This window comes from Canis lupus, chromosome 5, assembly GCF_003254725.2.
Source record: "Canis lupus dingo isolate Sandy chromosome 5, ASM325472v2, whole genome shotgun sequence".
Lineage (NCBI taxonomy): Eukaryota > Metazoa > Chordata > Mammalia > Carnivora > Canidae > Canis > Canis lupus.
In genome coordinates this window covers 19576017-19593173 of record NC_064247.1, presented here as the reverse complement: position 1 = coordinate 19593173, position 17157 = coordinate 19576017, and the positions used below count along the sequence as shown (strand labels likewise).

Below are 17157 nucleotides of genomic sequence, written 5' to 3'. Positions count from 1 at the left end.
GGTTCCAAGAGGGCAGCCTGGTGAGATGATCTGCTGGCCAATGCAGTAATTCCTTCATGGAATTACTGAAGTTTAGGTGACCAGGATGGTATTGTCACATTTCTTTTGTTGATACTCACTTGTGTCGACAGAAGATGAATCCAGGATGTTAGGCTACCAAGGGTCCACCACCAATCCTTGGGCTCATGTATCAGCTCTCATCCATCTGTGTTCATCCATGGTCCTCCCTTCAGTCTACAGCATCCAAGGACAGGGAGGCACCCATGCTCTCCCATAATTAGCACCTTTGCCTTCTGCAAACCCCATATCACATATCAGACCATTCTCTGGGGATGGCTGGGCTATCTCCTCCTACAGCTTTATTTATTTATTTATTCAAAAAAAATTTTTTTTTAATTTTTATTTATTTATGATAGTCACAGAGACATAGGCAGAGGGAGAAGCAGGCTCCATGCACCGGGAGCCAGATGTGGGATTCGATCCTGGGTCTCCAGGATCACACCCTGGGCCAAAGGCAGGTGCCAAACTGCTGCGCCACCCAGGGATCCCCTCCTACAGCTTTAGAGATAACAGTTCCACCATGCCAACAGGCCTTTCTTATTAATAATGTCTTCTCTTGATTCTGATGGATATGATGACATCATATTATTTCAGGTTAATCTTCATCCAAGACAAGGGATTTAGCAACTTCCTCCACCTGGTGTTCTTCATCTGTCCTCCCTGCAGGTGGCAGTGTACAGTACTGGAGTGGAATCAACACTGAAAGAGATCATATTCTAAAGCACCCAAAGAGGTCAAAAGAAGACATGATTGGGAAATTCTTAAATTCACTTTCATTTTTAAAGGATTTTTGTGCTGAATATAAACTTCTTGGCTGACAATCTTCCTTTCAGGACTCTGAATATGTAACTCCACAGCTTCTGGCCTCCTTGGGTTCTCATGAGAAGTTAGCTGTTAACTCCATGGAGGATCCCTTTATTTATTTTTTTTAAAGATTTATTTATTTATGATAGAGAGAGAGAGAGAGAGAGGCAGAGACACAGGAGGAGGGAGAAGCAGGCTCCATGCCGGGAGCCCAACACGGGACACAATCCTGGGACTCCAGGATCACGCCCTGGGCCAAAGGCAGGCGCTAAACTGCTGAGCCACCCAGGGATCCCCGAAGGATCCCTTTAAATGAGTCATTTCTCTCTTGCCATTTTCAAGTTTCTCTGTCTTTGGCTTCTGATCATTTGACTATAATGAGTATAGGCATGAATTTCTTGGAGTTTGTCAGGCTTTTTTATGTATGTATAGATTAATGTTTTAAATCAAATATGTTAAGTTTTTAGCCATTATAAGTTTTCTCTCTTTTCCTCTCATTCCTCGCCTTCTGGGACTCCCATTAATGTACATTTTGGTGACTTGATGGTGTCCCACAGGTCTGAGCTCTGAGTTGAGTCAACTAAAGACACACCTTGAGAATGGCTGTCTTTCAGGAACTTCCATATGACTCAAATAATAACATTTCTCTTTTTGGAGAGTCCGAACCCATTCTGCCCTCTTCTGTGGCTACTATGCTGCTGGTTTTCACAGAAACCATAGTTGTGAGGCTGTTGGCTTCCAAGGTTACTGTGGAGCTGGGGAAAGGGGAATGGAAACAGGGCAAGATAAAAATACTAAAGAAACACAGTGTTCTTGCTGACATTAGGCCATTTCTTGAGTAAATGATCCACAAATTGTTGCATAACTTGGTTAAATTCCAGAATTCTTGAAGTTGATTTTGACTATATTTGCCAGTGTTCTCATTACTTTTATTTTTTTTTATGATTTTATTTATTTATTTGACAGAGAGAGAGAGAATGAGAGAGCACAGCAAGCAGACCCTCCCTGAGCAAGGAGCCCAATTTGGGGCTCAATCCCAGGACCCTGGGATCATGACCTGAGCTGAAGGCAGACGCTTAACCAACTGAGCCACCCAGATGCCCCTCTCATTGCTTTTATGAAGAAGATTTTTGGAAGTCTTTCCTCCCTCATTCTAGAAGTGCTTTAAACTGAACACCCCGATTGTAGCCCTATCTGAAAGATCGTCAGTGAGGTAGAACATAAGCCATGGCTCAAGCTAAAGTTATAAGGAAATACAAATGGAGTAAGATGAGGAGGAGCTGGCAAAAGCTATAAAGTGGATGAAAAACAGAGTACTGGGGAAGCATGTTAGTTAGTAGAAGGCAGAATAAGGAGTAGACACACAGAGTTGCTGAGTCACTAAGTGGCCAAACATTTGAGGAAATGCACGCAAATTTCTGCTGCGAATGTCCCTTCAGATACCTTGAAATCACAACCACCCACCTCTTCCTGCTCTCCCTGAGATCTGCTCAGCTTCCCTTGGGATCTTTAAAATAAAGTCCCTATACAATGAAGTAATTTGAGTGAGGAGCTGTTCCTTCTAACCAAAAGAGGCAAATAAAACATCCAGATGGAGAAAAGGGAAGGAAATCCCGGGCACAGAATTCATCATGTGCAATGGCATAGCCAAGTCATAAAACAGACTGGAGTGTTTGAAAAGATAGAAAACGGAGCCAGAAAAGAAGAAAAGACTGAGAGGCAGGAGAAAAATCATCAGAAGGACAAGGATTGTATTTCATAGTTGTTAAAGGAGATGCTGGAGGAATCTGGAAAACGTTTGCTCTGGTGGTTTCTGTGAGGAGAGGGCTGTGCACAGCATTATATCCTAGATTTCCAGTAGGCCAGGGTTTGATTCTCCCTAAATTGGGTTAATACCTGGAGAACCCAGACTGAAAGGATCTGTTCTTTTTCTTTCTTTCTTTTTTTTTTTTTTTTTAAGATTGCATTTATTTATTCATGAGAGACACAGAGAGAGATGCAGAGACGAAGGCAAATGGAGAAACAGGCTCTTGGCAAGGAGCCTGATGCGGGACTTGATGCCTGGACCTGGGATCATGACCTGAGCCAAAGGCAGAGGCCCAACCTCTGAGCCACCCAGGGGTGCCGGGTCTGTTCTTTAAAGCAGAGATTCTCAAAATGTGCTGCCAAGACCAGCAGCACCAGCACCATCTGGGAATTTGCTAGACATGCAAATTATCAAGCCCCACCCTAGTCCTACAGAATCTCTGCATTTAACAATCACTTCGGGTGATTCTGATGCATGCTAAAGAACCTCAGGTCCACCAGCTGAGAGAGGTCTCTGCTTGAACCTAGTGAGGAAAAGCCCAGGTAGATTAGAGAGACACATGCACAGAACTTGGCAAGGTGAGACATTCACCATCCATGAGCCCACCTGCATGTGGCTAAGACTGAGGAAGTCTCACTCCTGGTCACAGGAGTCTGTGCCTCTCCATCACTGGCTTAGGGAGGAGATGTGGAGGAAGGAGATAGGGGAGCATTGCATGTGGTAAGGGCAATGAACTTGAGCCCCTCAGTGAGTGGAGGGATCCAGAACATCCTAGATCCAGATTTATCTTAGCATTATTATAGGTTCCCACCTTAGTTTTCTAGCTGATCAAAGCTGCACTGTGCTGATTTCAACATAAACTCAAGATTGTAGAAGCAAGAGAATGAGTAGTCCTCCCCCAGGTTCTGTCTCTTATCCCCCTTAATCTGGGACTAGAATGTTCAGGATTGCCTTGGTCAGTTAGAGACAGTTCCACCTCTACTCTTACCTCAATGGTAGACTTGGGTGCAAAACCAGCTCACTCCTCAGCCCTCAGCAGCTTTGATCACACAATTTATCGATCCTCAACATTAGATCCAATAGAGGAGCTTTCAAAAAAAATTTTAAGTCTGAGCCCCAGCCCAGAGCGATTAAATCAACATTTCTGAAATGGGCCTATCATTGGTATTTTTAGGGTGATTGCCAGGGTGATTCTAACACACCAGGGTTGAGAACCACTGATGACTCTGGTTCCTTTGTGAATCCCATCTTCCTACTGTGAAGGAAGAGAACCCTATGGCAGGGGCCTGGCAGCTGTGACAGACACACCAAATCTGCAGGTTCAAAAGATGAAGTGAGGGAAATTGGCCTAGGGAAGTGGAAGGACCTGGAATTTCTATGAGTATGTGTACCCAACTCAGGAGCTCAACGGTATCCTGAGGACACTGAGGAGCTGTAGACAAACCTGAGATGGGGAAGTGTGTATCTAGAAAAATCATGAGGTGGTGGTGGTGTAGGGTGAAGACCAAGTGGAGGTAGCTGTATTGAACCAGTGTAGTTGATATGTCTGGTTCGGTGCCTGATACAAAGGAGGTGCCCCAGAGCACTGGTTCCCTCCCTGCTCCTTTCAACCAGGAGCAGTGGTCTGGCCACATGGAAAGAGACCACACACTCATTCTCAGAGCTGTAGTTGGGCTGGAACCAGCTCCTTGCTTATAGAGAGACCTGAGCTCAGCACACTCTCTGGGAGTTGACACCTAGAAGTGTGTGGGCTGTGAGTAGAGGTATGAGATCTCTGAACATGATGCTCAGACTAACCCCCAGGGATATGTACAGCACACTGGAACCTGAGCAGAGGCCCTCGAGGGTCACATGGCAATCATGGCTTCAGTTCACTAGGGTCACAGTGCCACCAGGAGTCCAGGGAAGCTGCTGAACTTCCCACTGGAGATCCCACAGGGTCAAGAAGCTTCCCCAAACCTCTCTATTCCCCTCACTAGTCCTTTTGCTCTCTAAGCTCCAAGAACTCATTAAATCCTTCCTTGATGTGATTTTCATGCTCTGGTGTGAGCACCAGAGATAGATAACAAGCTCTCCCAATAGGAGATTCCTTTTGTTCATCCTGAAATAAACTCTTTCCAAATTCAGCTTTGAGACCCAGCCAACAGGTCAGCTGCTATTCTGACCATGACCTGCTCCTAGAGTGTGCTGCTCGTGCCAATCCGTGCAACGAAGACTTACATGTCTTCATTTATTCAGTCTGCTCAGCTCAGCATTGTTTTTGAGAAAAATCCAGCCCGGCCTCTTGGGACCTTGTCTTAATAGACTGGTTTTGCAATGGCTGCCCCCACCCTGCTGTTTCCTATCAATTTAGCTGCTTTGCCAATTCACTTTCATTATAATCTCCTTTTAAGCTTCTCAGCCCCCTACCTTCAGTGGAGGCTTAATGGGTTGTTTTTCTTTACTTGGAAGGACCAATGCCAGAAAAGTATGGATGTGAGGAGGGCCTGAGAACCAGGACCATGCCTCACCCAGAGCTTCAGCATCCCACCACGTTCTCTGTACCGGGTCTGTCCTACCCTCTTGGTATCTTAGATCTTGCAATTAACAGAGAGAGAAAGGCTGCCTGGCTCATAGACCCCGGGACAGTTTATTGACTCCATGATACCTGATGCTTCATGATAGTATCATGAATCCAGACCATGGAGGATTCAAGCCCATCTCCAAAAAATACATTTCAACAAAGTTCACATATATGTTAAGTCCCTTTCCCCATCTACACTGCACACTGCATAATTTCCACTAAAAGCCCCATCCTGAACATCATCAGAAGAACCTATATTCAGGTGCCTGGGTGGCTCAGTCGGTTAAGCATCCAACTCTTGGCTTTGACTCAGGTCATGATCTCAGGGTTGTGAGACTGAGCCCTATGTCAAGCTTTGCATCTGGCTCTGCACTCAGGAGGAGTCTGATTGACATTTTCTTTCTCCTTCTCCCTCCACCTCTCCCCCACTTGTGCATACTCACGCTTGCGCGCTCTCTCTCAAATAAATAAATCTTTTAAAGAAAAACATGTTCTATGACTTGTACTGAGGATATTCCTTGGAATAATTAAGGGACAAATGCAATGTTCATTCTAATTAAAAGGTATTGGAGCTCAGGCATCTCATGTAAACTCTCACCTTGAAGAGAACAAGACAGGACAGGGTTGGGTATGCAGGCTCTAGGGCCAGACTATGGATTTGAAGCCCAGCTCTGCCACTTACTAGCTGTCTGACCTTGAGCAAGACACTTAACCTCCTTGTACTTCAATTCCTTCATCTTCAAAATGGGGATAATGAGAGCAATCATCTTCTAGGATTGTTGCAAAGATGAAGAGTGTCGGTAATATAAGATGCATGAAACAGTGCCTACTACATAGCAGGTGTTTAGTAAAAGGAGCTGTTACCAGTTTCCTCTTGGGGGGCTTTTGTGCTTCATGGAAGCTTCACAAGTGTACATGGGTAGAAGTTTCCAAATGGATGTGAGGTCTCCCAATATTCTGACATTTTGCTTGGATTCTCCCAATGCTACAAATCACAGATAAGTACCAAGATTATACAGATACCATATGCTGTCCAAAGGAAAGACAAACCTAATGCACCCACCCCACCTTTCCACTCCTGCCAGTTTTGAGAGAAGTGCCTGTCAACATCCAACTGAAGAAGTATATTAAGTATTAATATAACCCACACGCCAAAAAGTATTAATGTAACCTAATTGTTCAACTTCAGCCATGGTAGGACCAGCTGCTGTCACCTGGTGAATGCCCAACACAAATAAGCCACTTAATACCCTTAACTCAGGCTAGGAATAAAATCGTATGTCTTCAATTTCCATCTGTGGCTTGGGGTTTCTCAAACAGTTGATTTAAATCTCATTTTAAACATATTTTAGCCATCTAAACCATAATGAAAATGTGCTATATATTAAAAAAAAAAGAAAGAAAGAAAATGTGCTATATACCCAATTTTGGTATTGGGAGACCACCAGCCCATTAACCTAGGTTACAAAATTAACTCATTTTTATACAAGCCTCTGAATGAAATTTTCCTCTTTTAATTAACGCATGTCTTGAGACTGAAAGTCAAGCTGTGCAAAACTCATTGCTATTAGCAATGACTTTAGCGGGTAAGTCAGGATTCCTTGGTGCTATGCAACCAAAACCAAAATCTGCAAGTAAACTGGATCTGGAAGTGAATATAACTCTGTAGTTTGATGCATAGCCTGTGACTTCTTATACTTCTTATATTCATCAAAATGACACTACTGTTCTCACTGATTGATTTTATACTAAGTACATGTTGCCAATTTGCAATGATAAAATAAAGGCATGCTAATAAAACACTGCTTTGTATCATATATTTAAGGGCTCCAAATAAAGATTTTATCTTCAAAAGCAGTTTGAAACCCTACTCTAATGGTTATGATGGCGTGCTGGTGCCCCTCAAATTGCCCGTCTCTTCCAGAATACTCTCTCCATTATACATTTATACTCTTATTATATATGACCATGACTCTCTCCTGATTTAACAGTCTCAGAGGCTCCCTCTCCACTTCCCATTAGATAAAGTGAGGACCTCTTGGTCAGGCTGCCACATACTCACTGGAATCAGACCCTGTTCTGGGTCCACAATCATAGAACTACTTGCAAAGAACCACTTGCTGTTTCCCAGGAAATACCAGGTATTTCACATTGTTCCATTGGTCCCAAAGGCTCTGTTCTCTCTTCCCACCCCCAGCTGTATCCCTGCCCCTGCCTCAGCTCAGTTCTGACATTCACAGAATCTCCTTACCCAACCTCATGCCTTATTCATGCTCCTGCAGCACCTGACCCTTGGCCCAGTACTGAAATGATTGGTATAAGAGATCCACACATGACTAGGAGTTTCTGCTGAAATAGTGAGATATTTATCTCTACATTCTGGTACACATGAGGCACGTGATAAAAACAAAGGAAAGGCAAATGGGGAGTCGGGAGAAGGGAGGACAAAGGGAGGGAGGGAGGGTGGGTGGGCAGAGGCCAGCAGGACAAATCAGGGAGGATTGGATCCTCCATGGTGACGTCCTCACAAGGTGGACACAAAACAACACGGCCTCTCATGCCACCCTGCCTGCCTCCTAGGAGTGTGATTAAGTTATGTTCTGGACTGTGTGACTACTCTGTTACTTGCTCTTTCAAGATAATAAAAACTTTAATGTGATTTCAGTTTCATGATAATAAAACCGATGAGGCAGGATCACTCCTACTATACAGATGAGGAAGCTGAGCCCCAGACACATACGGTGATGGGCCAGGGTTAGAGCCCAGACGCCACTGAGAGCCTGATCTGACCCCTGGAAAGGCCCCAGCTCACCTACCATTGTGTGCTTGTGTGTCTGTGTACGGGAGCACAGACAACATGGCAGGGTGCTGAAGGGGCTGGGGGCTTAGTCTTTTCTACTAAAAACTTGATTCGACCAAGGCTCGCCTTCTTGTGAATCAGAGGCAGCTGTTCTGTTTTGGGCTTTCTAGTCTGCACAAATATGTTGGTATGGAAACCACACTTTGGAGATTACGATCGAAACATCATTTGCCTCCACTGGTTTTCTTAAAACCCTACATGCTGATAGTAGGTGGGAAATTTCTACATTTATCACTTCAGTCCTTTCTTGGCAACGAGCATCTGTCTGTAAATAGCTGTACAGTAATTGCAGCAAACTCTTTCAAAATATTTCATATCTGTGCTCTCTCAGCAAATAAACTGCTCTCAGACCAGTTTTTGGTGCTTGTCTGCAACCAGATCATGAACCCCTTGAAGACATTGTTATTTTATTCAGTTCTGGGTGCTCCAGGCTTGAGATGGGTCATGACATCAAGGAGACATCCAGCAAATGGGGTTTGACTGGATAAACATGACAACTGGCAGATGTGCCAGTACAGATTCGAATCAATAACCTTTTACATTTGCCTAGCTCTACATGATCTCTAAAGCTTTCTTGTCATTTAATTTGCCTTGACTCTGTGAGTTACACAGGACATATGTTATTAGTCCCATTACCTAGAGGAGAAAATAGGAACGTAACAAAATCCAGAGACAGCTGTGCTCAATAACAGGCAATGAAAGCTAGATCAGAACCCAGACTCCGGGGATGCCTGGGTGGCTCAGTGCTGAGCATCTGCCTTGGCTTAGGGCGTGATCCTGGGGTCCCAGGATCGAGTCCCATATCAGGCTCCCCGTGGGGAGCCTGTTTCTTCCTCTGCTTCTCTGTGTGTCTCTCATGAATAAAAAAATATCGTTAAAAAGGGAGAAAAAGGAAAAGAGCCCAGACTCTGGGGTTCCTGGGACCAGCACCCTTCTCTCCCCACTGACCGGGCCTCCCCTAACTGCCTTCCACACATGGTGCAACAGATACCTGAGCCACAGACTCCACATCAGACTGCGACACCCCATGCTTGCTCTTGTATTTATTCTCCTGTTTTATGAGCATCTTCTATGGTGATTTAGTTTGATATTAATCGGCAAGGGCTGCCCCAACAGAATACCACAGAGCACATGGCTTTAAGAACAGAAATCCATTTCTGAAGCCTGAAGTCTAAGACCACGATGCCATCAAGGTCCGTCCCTGGTGAGGACTCTCCTACTGCCTTGCAGGTGAGCACCTTCTCACGGTGTCCTCACATGGCCTCTTCTCTGTGCTTGTGAGGAAAGAGAGAGCGTGCCGGTGTCTCTTCCTTTCCTTATAAGGCCACCAGTGAAGACCTCATCTAACCTTAATTACCTCCCAAAGGCCCTGTCTCAGTATACAATCACACTGGGGGTTAGGACTTCAACACAGGCATTCCGGGAAGACAATCTGTCCATACAAGGTTAATCCAGATCTCTCCAGAATGCCTACAGACTGTATCCTGGCTCCTCTCCTACAGACCTTCCCTGACCCTACACAGCCATTTTTCTAATCAGCCTTGACTCATCTTCATTCTTTTTTTAAGATTTTATTTATTTATTCATGAGACACACAAAGAGAGGCAGAGACATAGACAGAGGGAGAGGCAGGCTCCTCTCAGGGAGCCCAATGCGGGACTTGATCCCGGGACCAGGATCGTGCTCTGAGCCAAAGGCAGATGCTCAACTGCTAAGCCACCCAGGCGTCCCAACTCATCTTCATTTAAATTAATTCTGTTCTGTGACAGAGTTCTGGAATACAATCCATTTGTCCACTAGAGTTTCCCCCTGTGCTTATCTCAGTTAATTTCTGAGTGGCCACATGAGTGAGAATCACAATGAATGTCTCTATTTTTCCATTGAGCATGAGGGCAGGGGCTGCCATAGGGCTGAGCTGATGTGAAGGGGAGTTCCCTGAACTGTGGCCAAAGGTGCTTTCTAGTACTTTAGAGGAGTGGAGGCACACGGAAGAGGGGATCTACCTCTGCAATCTTAACCTCTGTCTCACTCAATGGGCTGCAACAAATTTCAGCTCCCATAGAGACCAGAGAGAGAAGCCTGCCCTGCTTTGGGCTGCTCACTCTGTAAGATCCTGTCCTGTAGGGCCAGTACCAGCATGAGGGAGGAGCCGGCCCATCCTGTGTGATCCCAAGAGCCCTGCCTCACTCGCCTCACCCTAGGCCTGATCCTGCTGTCCTGGCTCTTTCTGACCATACCCTCCCTCAAGGGAGAAGCTCACAAGGCTGAGGCAATGTGCCCACCCACAGCCCATGTGTCCCCTTCTAGATCCTAGAATTCAAGTGGCCCTGAGGCTACACAGGTCTCTCCCGGAGGGCAGACCCCACTGGTGGACACAGCCCTAGGCAGGAGGAATGCCCATAGGACTGTCCACATAGGGCTCTGCGTAGGAGGGAGTGGGTCAGGATGTGGGAAGAAAAGGTGGCCACATGCCGACTCTTCCCATCCAGCCACGTTCCGGGGAAGAATCCAGGGATTCTAGGATTCTAAATTTGAATCTGGCCTTCCACATCTTTAAGAAGGTTTATTTGTCATGGCAAGACATTCCTGACTTTATTTGCTAGTTTGATATGTTACTTTTAACTCTTTAGACAAGATGGTATATGGCCTTCCACCCACACTCCTGACCTAAGCCCCACAAATGTTAAAGTGGACCTGGGGGAAGCAGTCTTGAGAGGCTGACTTAAGATTCAGCAGCCCCTGTGGGGAAACAACCACACACACACGTGCACACACATGTACAAACAAGTGACTACAGGTCTTTGTTTCCTACATATGACCATTGTGATGGCCATTGTGTTCATTACCAGGGCCATGAATAATTACTTCCTAGTAATTTATGATCATGCCTGGCAGGGTAAAATGTTGAGGTGGTGTGTGTGTGTGTATGTGTGCACAAAGTGTGAGCACAATGGGGAGAGAGAAGTGAAAGGTGGTGGGAGCCCTGTACCTGGAAACTGGCCAAAATTAGATCCACATCCTCAGGGTGAGGGGAGAAATTCTGTAGAGCCTCACACATAGGTATATACACAAAACCACACACAGACCACACAGATACAGACACACACCATATGGATATCACTTCCCAGGGGCCATCCCCAGTCCCTAAGACTTTCATCTCTTCCACTCCCTCCCACCACCAGTTCTGACCTGTTGGGATTGACTGTATAAAAAGTTGGGACGCCTCGGTGGCTCAGTGGTTGAGTGTCTGCCTTTGACTCAGGCCATGATCCTGGGGTCTGGGATCGAGTTCCACGTCGGGTTCCCCACAGCGAGCCTGCTTCTCCCTCTGCCTGTGTCTCTGCCTCTCTGTGTGTCTCTCATGAATAAATAAATGAAATCTTTAATTAATTAATTAATTAATTTAAAAGTTGTCCATCTTTTGTTGGCCCCAGAAACAGGACAATGTCACCAACATATGGTTGTATGGTCTTAGACGTGTATGGGGAGGTGATACTGGACCCTGTCCAAGGTTGCTCACAGCTGAAGGGTTCCTAGGCCCAGCCCCAGCCCCAGGCCCACCCAGCCCCAGATGAGGCTAGGCCATGATGAAAGTTATTTCTCAATTGTGTCATTACCAGGGCCATGGATGATGAATGCACCCAGCTGGAGCCCTCTCTCTGGGGTCCTCGTGGGCAGCACCCTGTAAGGCCCACCACATGCCCCTGGGTTTACAGGTCCTGGGACCTGAGCTGCTTGCTATGGGTTCATGGTGGCAAGAAGGTTGGAGAGGGGAGAAGACGCCCCAGCCTCGGGGGTTGGAGACATGGCCAGAAAGCCCCCTTGCAGCCTTGCCTGCAGCTCTAGCCAAGGTCCTCATGAAAAGACTGCCAGGAGTCAGACTTTCTCCCTGTGCCAGCATCGCCCCCACCTGCTCCAGCCCCTCCTCGCCCGGATCCGCTGTGCAAATACAGGGCCACTGCCAACTGAGGGAACAGTAAATCTTCCCTCACTCTTTTATTCATGGCCTTACCTCTGCAGACGGTGCTGAGGAAAAACAAACCCCACAAAATCCCTGTGGGCTCCAGCAGTCTGGCAGCCTCTTCTTTGCTCTTCTCTGGATGGCGGAGGCCGGAGGAGAGGCCCACCCAGACAACAGCACACCCTCCTCCGCCCCAGTGAGCTCAGTGGGCACCCCATGCTGAGCCCCATACCAGTTCTGGGGAGCAGAAATCAGTGAGACCTGGGCAAACTGGGAAATCACTATTTGTGGCTTCCAGGAATGGCACTACATCCACCTCACCTTCCTAGCCTCCTTCAATGTGCAGGAGAGCTTCTGGGCCTGGGCGGGGGCCAGGCTGGCAAGGGGAGGTACAGCTGCGCTGGCTGCCCGCTGAGGAACCACCATCAGAAAGGAGGGGCAGCCAGGACCCCAGGGCACTCTTGTTCCAAGGATCCCAGGGCCAAGGCAGCATCTGCTCATGCTGTAGCCTTTGCAGAACAGCCAGACCTCGAGAATTCCCGGGAAACTTCTCTGCCTCCAATGCTGGGTCGCCAGGGCGGGCTTCTTCTAAGCTCGGTCAGAATGAAAGAGGACTGGAAGAGGCCGAGGGGCACTAGATTTTACAGAACGCCTTTTATATGGAAGTCAGGCAGCGAACTTAGTGTGACCCACTGTCCTGGTTTGCCCAGATGGTGGTTTCTGGGGACATGGGGCTTTCAGTGTTAAAACCAGGACGATCCTAGGCAAATGGGAAGGAAGGGTCAATCTGAGGGGCCATGGGAAAGGATTCGCCTGTCACATGGCCAGGGCCAGAGGACAGCTTGGACCAAAGCTGCCTGTTAATGTTTCTAACCAAACCTTTCCTCGCTGCTCCTCCTCCTTGTCTGCAGGGGTAGGCAGGGGAGTGGAGGGCATCCTGAGGCTGGCTTAGGAGCTGCCAAGAGAAAACAGGCAGAAGGAGAACATCTGTGGTCTTTGTGGGAGGGAGGAAATCACCTCACTATCTTTGGGACGCTGGGGCTTGTGAGGCCCTACACAGAGCCTAGGGTGTCAGGAGGGAGCTAGGAGAGCACGTGTAATACTGCCTGTCAAGGGGCACTACCCATCCTGGAGCCCTTCACCCCAACACAGACACTGGACAAATGGACATGGGGAAAAACAGCTTTAAAACAGTTTGCCTGGGGCACCTGGGTGGCTCAATAGTTGAGCATCTGCCTTCAGTTCAGGGTGTGATCCCAGGGTCCTGGAATCGAATCCTGCAACAGGCTCCCCTCAGGGATCCTGCTTCTCCATCTGCCTAAGTCTCTGCCTCTCTGTATGTCTCTCATAAATAAATCAATAAAAATCTTAAAAAATAAATGTGTTTGCCTGGTGTTGTGCCCACTGCTGCCAGGACCCAGAAGGCAAGCCTTCAGGGAGATCAGCTGTGAGTGGGGTCCTGGTGTGAGCATGGGGAGCCAGCTTGATCCTTCATCTCTCCCAGCACCACCCTACGGAACCTATGGTGCCCCCCATGCTGGGGCAGACGCCTCCAGAGGGAACAGAGGTTTGACTTAAAGCTGAGGAGGCAAATCCCAAGGAGACCACTAGGCCCAGACTCCTATTTAACAGGTGGGAGACCAAGTTCAAGGAGGCTGAGTCACTCACACAGGGACACACACTCTTGCGTGGTTGGAGCCCCAGACTGGGCCTGTACCCCATCGGATGCCACAGCCAAAAATCCCTCAGAAGGGAGGAGGCTCAGAAGATGAGCCCAGCCCAAGAAAGCCCCTGCCTTCCTGGAGTCCACACACTGCTCTACGAGAGGCACATGAGTGGGAGATCCGCGGCTTCTGGAGCAAGGCTGCTCTCTCCATTCTGTCAGAGTCCACAGCCTGGTTTACTCCAGCACTGGCTCCAGCACCAGCTCTGGCACCGGCTCCCAGTGGAAACCCTCCAGTAGATGCCCTGGGACTGCTCTGCTCCCGGGGCCTCTGGAGCAGAGCAGTGAGTCTGCAGAGGTGCTGGCCTGCTCCACCTCTCACTTGCCAGGTGCTGGAATATGTAAGAAAGATCAGCCTGACCTCAGCAGTAGGAAGCTACGCCCCATCTGCTACTAGGAACCCCCCTGGGGGTGGTGGCATTTAAGACAGGTTTTTTTGTTTTTGTTTTTTAAAGACAGTTTAAATAGCTGTTAAGAACCCTGGACGGGATGTCCGGGTGGTTCAGCGGTTGAGCATCTGCCTTTGCCCAGGGTGTGATCCCAGGGTCCCGGAATGGAGTCCCGCATCAGGCTCCCAGCAAGGAGCCTGCTTCTCCCTCTCCCTGTGTCTCTGCCTCTCTCTCTCTCTCCATGTCTCTCATGAATAAATAAATAAAATCTTTTAAAAAAAGAACCCTGGGCTGCAGAAGGGGAAGTGGGTGGGGGGATGGGGCAACTGGGTGATGGGCACTGAGGAGGGCACTTAATGGGATGAGCACTGGGTCTTATATGTTGGCAAATTGAATTTAAATAAATAAATAAATACATTTTTAAAATTAAAAAAAAAAAGAAGGAAAGAAAGAAAGAACGAACCCTAGGCTCCAATCAGTTAGCAGGAAGCAGAGTCCCAAGGGCAAGGCATACCCCCAGAGTGCATTCTGATGTGTCTGAGTAGAAAGGTGTTGTGTGTGTGTGGGGGGGGGAGCGGTATCCAAAGCAGGGATGCTGAGAGAGGCTGAATAGTGCAAGCAGGTGTAGCTGGGCTCTCTCTTGAGTAGCCAAAAGGGCCCTAAGTGCATGGCCAGGAGAAGGCAGGGCACAGAAAACAATGGAGACTGGGGAAAACCATATCCTGACAGCTCCCGTTCCCAGCTTTTAGCATTCATAGCATTTCCACTTTTGTCCTATTATGGGTGAGCCCAGCACTTCCAAAAGTAAAATGTAGTAAAGAGTCTGAGGAATGTTTCCGAGGAATGACAAGTTTGCTCCCTTGTTCACAGCAGCGCTTCTAGGAAAAGCAGGACCCCACAGAAGGTCTAATAAGGACAGAGAGCCTGTGCCCACTGTACCCTCCAGACCTTGCAAGCACGGAGAAGGAGTAGACCATGGGCATGGCAGCCAGGAACAACCTACTTGGGAGGTCTCAGGGAGCTCGCCAGCTCTGCCTAGGCAGGTGGGACCCTGAATCCTTGGACCGGAGAGACAGGTTTCCTGCACAGAAATGCCCTGACTTATTCCATGATAGGCCCTTGGAGCTCCCTTAGCAATTACTGCTTTGTGCCTGGCTGGCCACTATAATTTATTGCAAATAAGTCTCATAGCTCCAATAAGGCAGTCGGCTTCTCTACCTCTGAATCCCCTACAGAGCTTAACACAGCTGGGCACCCAGCTGGTCTCCATTAAAATCCTTCTGGACCCGAATCTCCCCACCCTTTCTTGCTCCCATCTCCACTGCTGCACTCTGGCTGCTGGCCCAGGGGAACAGGGCTGCCCCCTCCACTCCCTAGCACACTTCCTCACTTTCCTAAGAGCAGATGAAAGAATTGGCAGATGCTAACAAAGGAAAGGCAGGTGGGAGCCTCTGAGTCTGCAGATCAGACTGGTAGCCTGGCAAAAGATACTAGGAGCTTCTGTAGGTAAACAGGAACCCGCTATTAGCAAATTCTCTAATTAGGGTTCTCTTTATCGTCCTCCTGTGGAAGATACTCATTTGTAACATTTAAGTCACACCATGAATCTCACGGAGAACTAGAAATCTGTAAGAATATTGCCTAAGAAGGATTTCTGGCAGGAGCCACTTAACTTCCCAGGTTGTGCTTACCTCACCTATAAAAAACAACGATGGCAATGCTTCGTGTAGACAGGTGACTCAACTAGGTGGTAAAGCACCTTCCAGTGTCCACTTCTGCATAACACTGGACCATCCCGTTCACCCACGTGCAAAACAGTGATGTGGATGTAGAGTAAAAAGACCCACGGTTCACTGGCACTAGTGGCGGGTCTTGGGGAGATACTTAATCTTTCTGAACTAATCTTCTTGCCTGTAAAATGGGCACAAGAATAATAATATCTTCATCACGTAGGTATTATGAGATTGAAGTGAGATACACATGAGCAGTGTCGATAAACTGTAAAACCCAAACGTTACTGATTATCAACTGGCTATAAGGACTGTGATAAATAAAAACCTCCCTTTAAATAAGCCAATGCTTCTCGGTGACATGAGAAACACCAAAACGATCCTAGTTGATGGATTTCCTGCTAACTCTTCCCTGCTCAGGGGGATCAGCTGCCCTGAACCTGCCTCTTGGGATGGGGGCTTTCCAGAGTCAAGGAGTAAATGCTTGAGTTCAGGGCAGGGGCTGGAGTCTAAGAACACAGGGTGAGGCTATCTGCCACCTGCCAGAGCCTCTCCCATGTTGCTTCTGCAGTTTGAGAGCCAACGCCCAGCTATCACCTCCCAGGTAATACAGTGACAGTAAATCGAGGCCCTTATGTTTTAGTGTACTTCACGCAAAGGGAGCAGATCCTCCAGGAAAGAATATTCATTTGTACTCAAAAAAAAAAAAAAAAAAAAAAGTGCTGATAAACTCACAAAAAAGTTGTGTTATTGCTAAATGCTAATTGCATTTCCTTGGGTAAGCACCATAAAAAATTCATTGCAGTTTTTAGAAACAAGATGCCGGCCGCGTTTTAATTGCTAGAGAGGAGAGAGTTGGGGAGAAGCTGAACCAGGAAAATGCTAACTGGGCATAAACTCAGAAAGAAATCTCCCCAAGAAAGAAGGCCCAGTGCTGAGGTAGAACCTAAGGAGACATAGGTCTTGGGAAACCAGAACCTCTTAAAAGAACACTGACTTAATGGTTCTCAGGCCTGTGACATCAGCCCACCCGGACAGATGGGGCTTTTAGCTGCAGATTGTGACATGTAGATTTAAGAAATGTAAAGAATTAAATTAAGGAATGCCAAAATTCTAGAGAGATGAGCAGGAGTCCGTTGCAGAGCTTTAAGAAACATGTATGGGAGGAAATTTATAATTGTATCCCTTAGTGTGTGTGTGTATGTGCATGTGAGAGAGATTGAGAGAGAATGAGAGAGAGGGAGGGTGTGTGGGTGTATG

The 17157-nt window shown here is 47.4% G+C and overlaps 1 long non-coding RNA gene across 1 annotated transcript; it reads right to left on the bottom strand.

The window, feature by feature from the left end:
- Nucleotides 1–381: 381 nt before the first annotated feature.
- Nucleotides 382–15852, bottom strand: LOC125755099 (uncharacterized). The gene is made up of 3 exons (XR_007410684.1): nucleotides 11284–15852; nucleotides 6099–6219; nucleotides 382–759 (listed from the first exon to the last, which is right to left on the bottom strand). It is a non-coding gene; the product is annotated as an uncharacterized LOC125755099 (long non-coding RNA).
- Between the last annotated feature and the right edge of the window lie 1305 nt (nucleotides 15853–17157).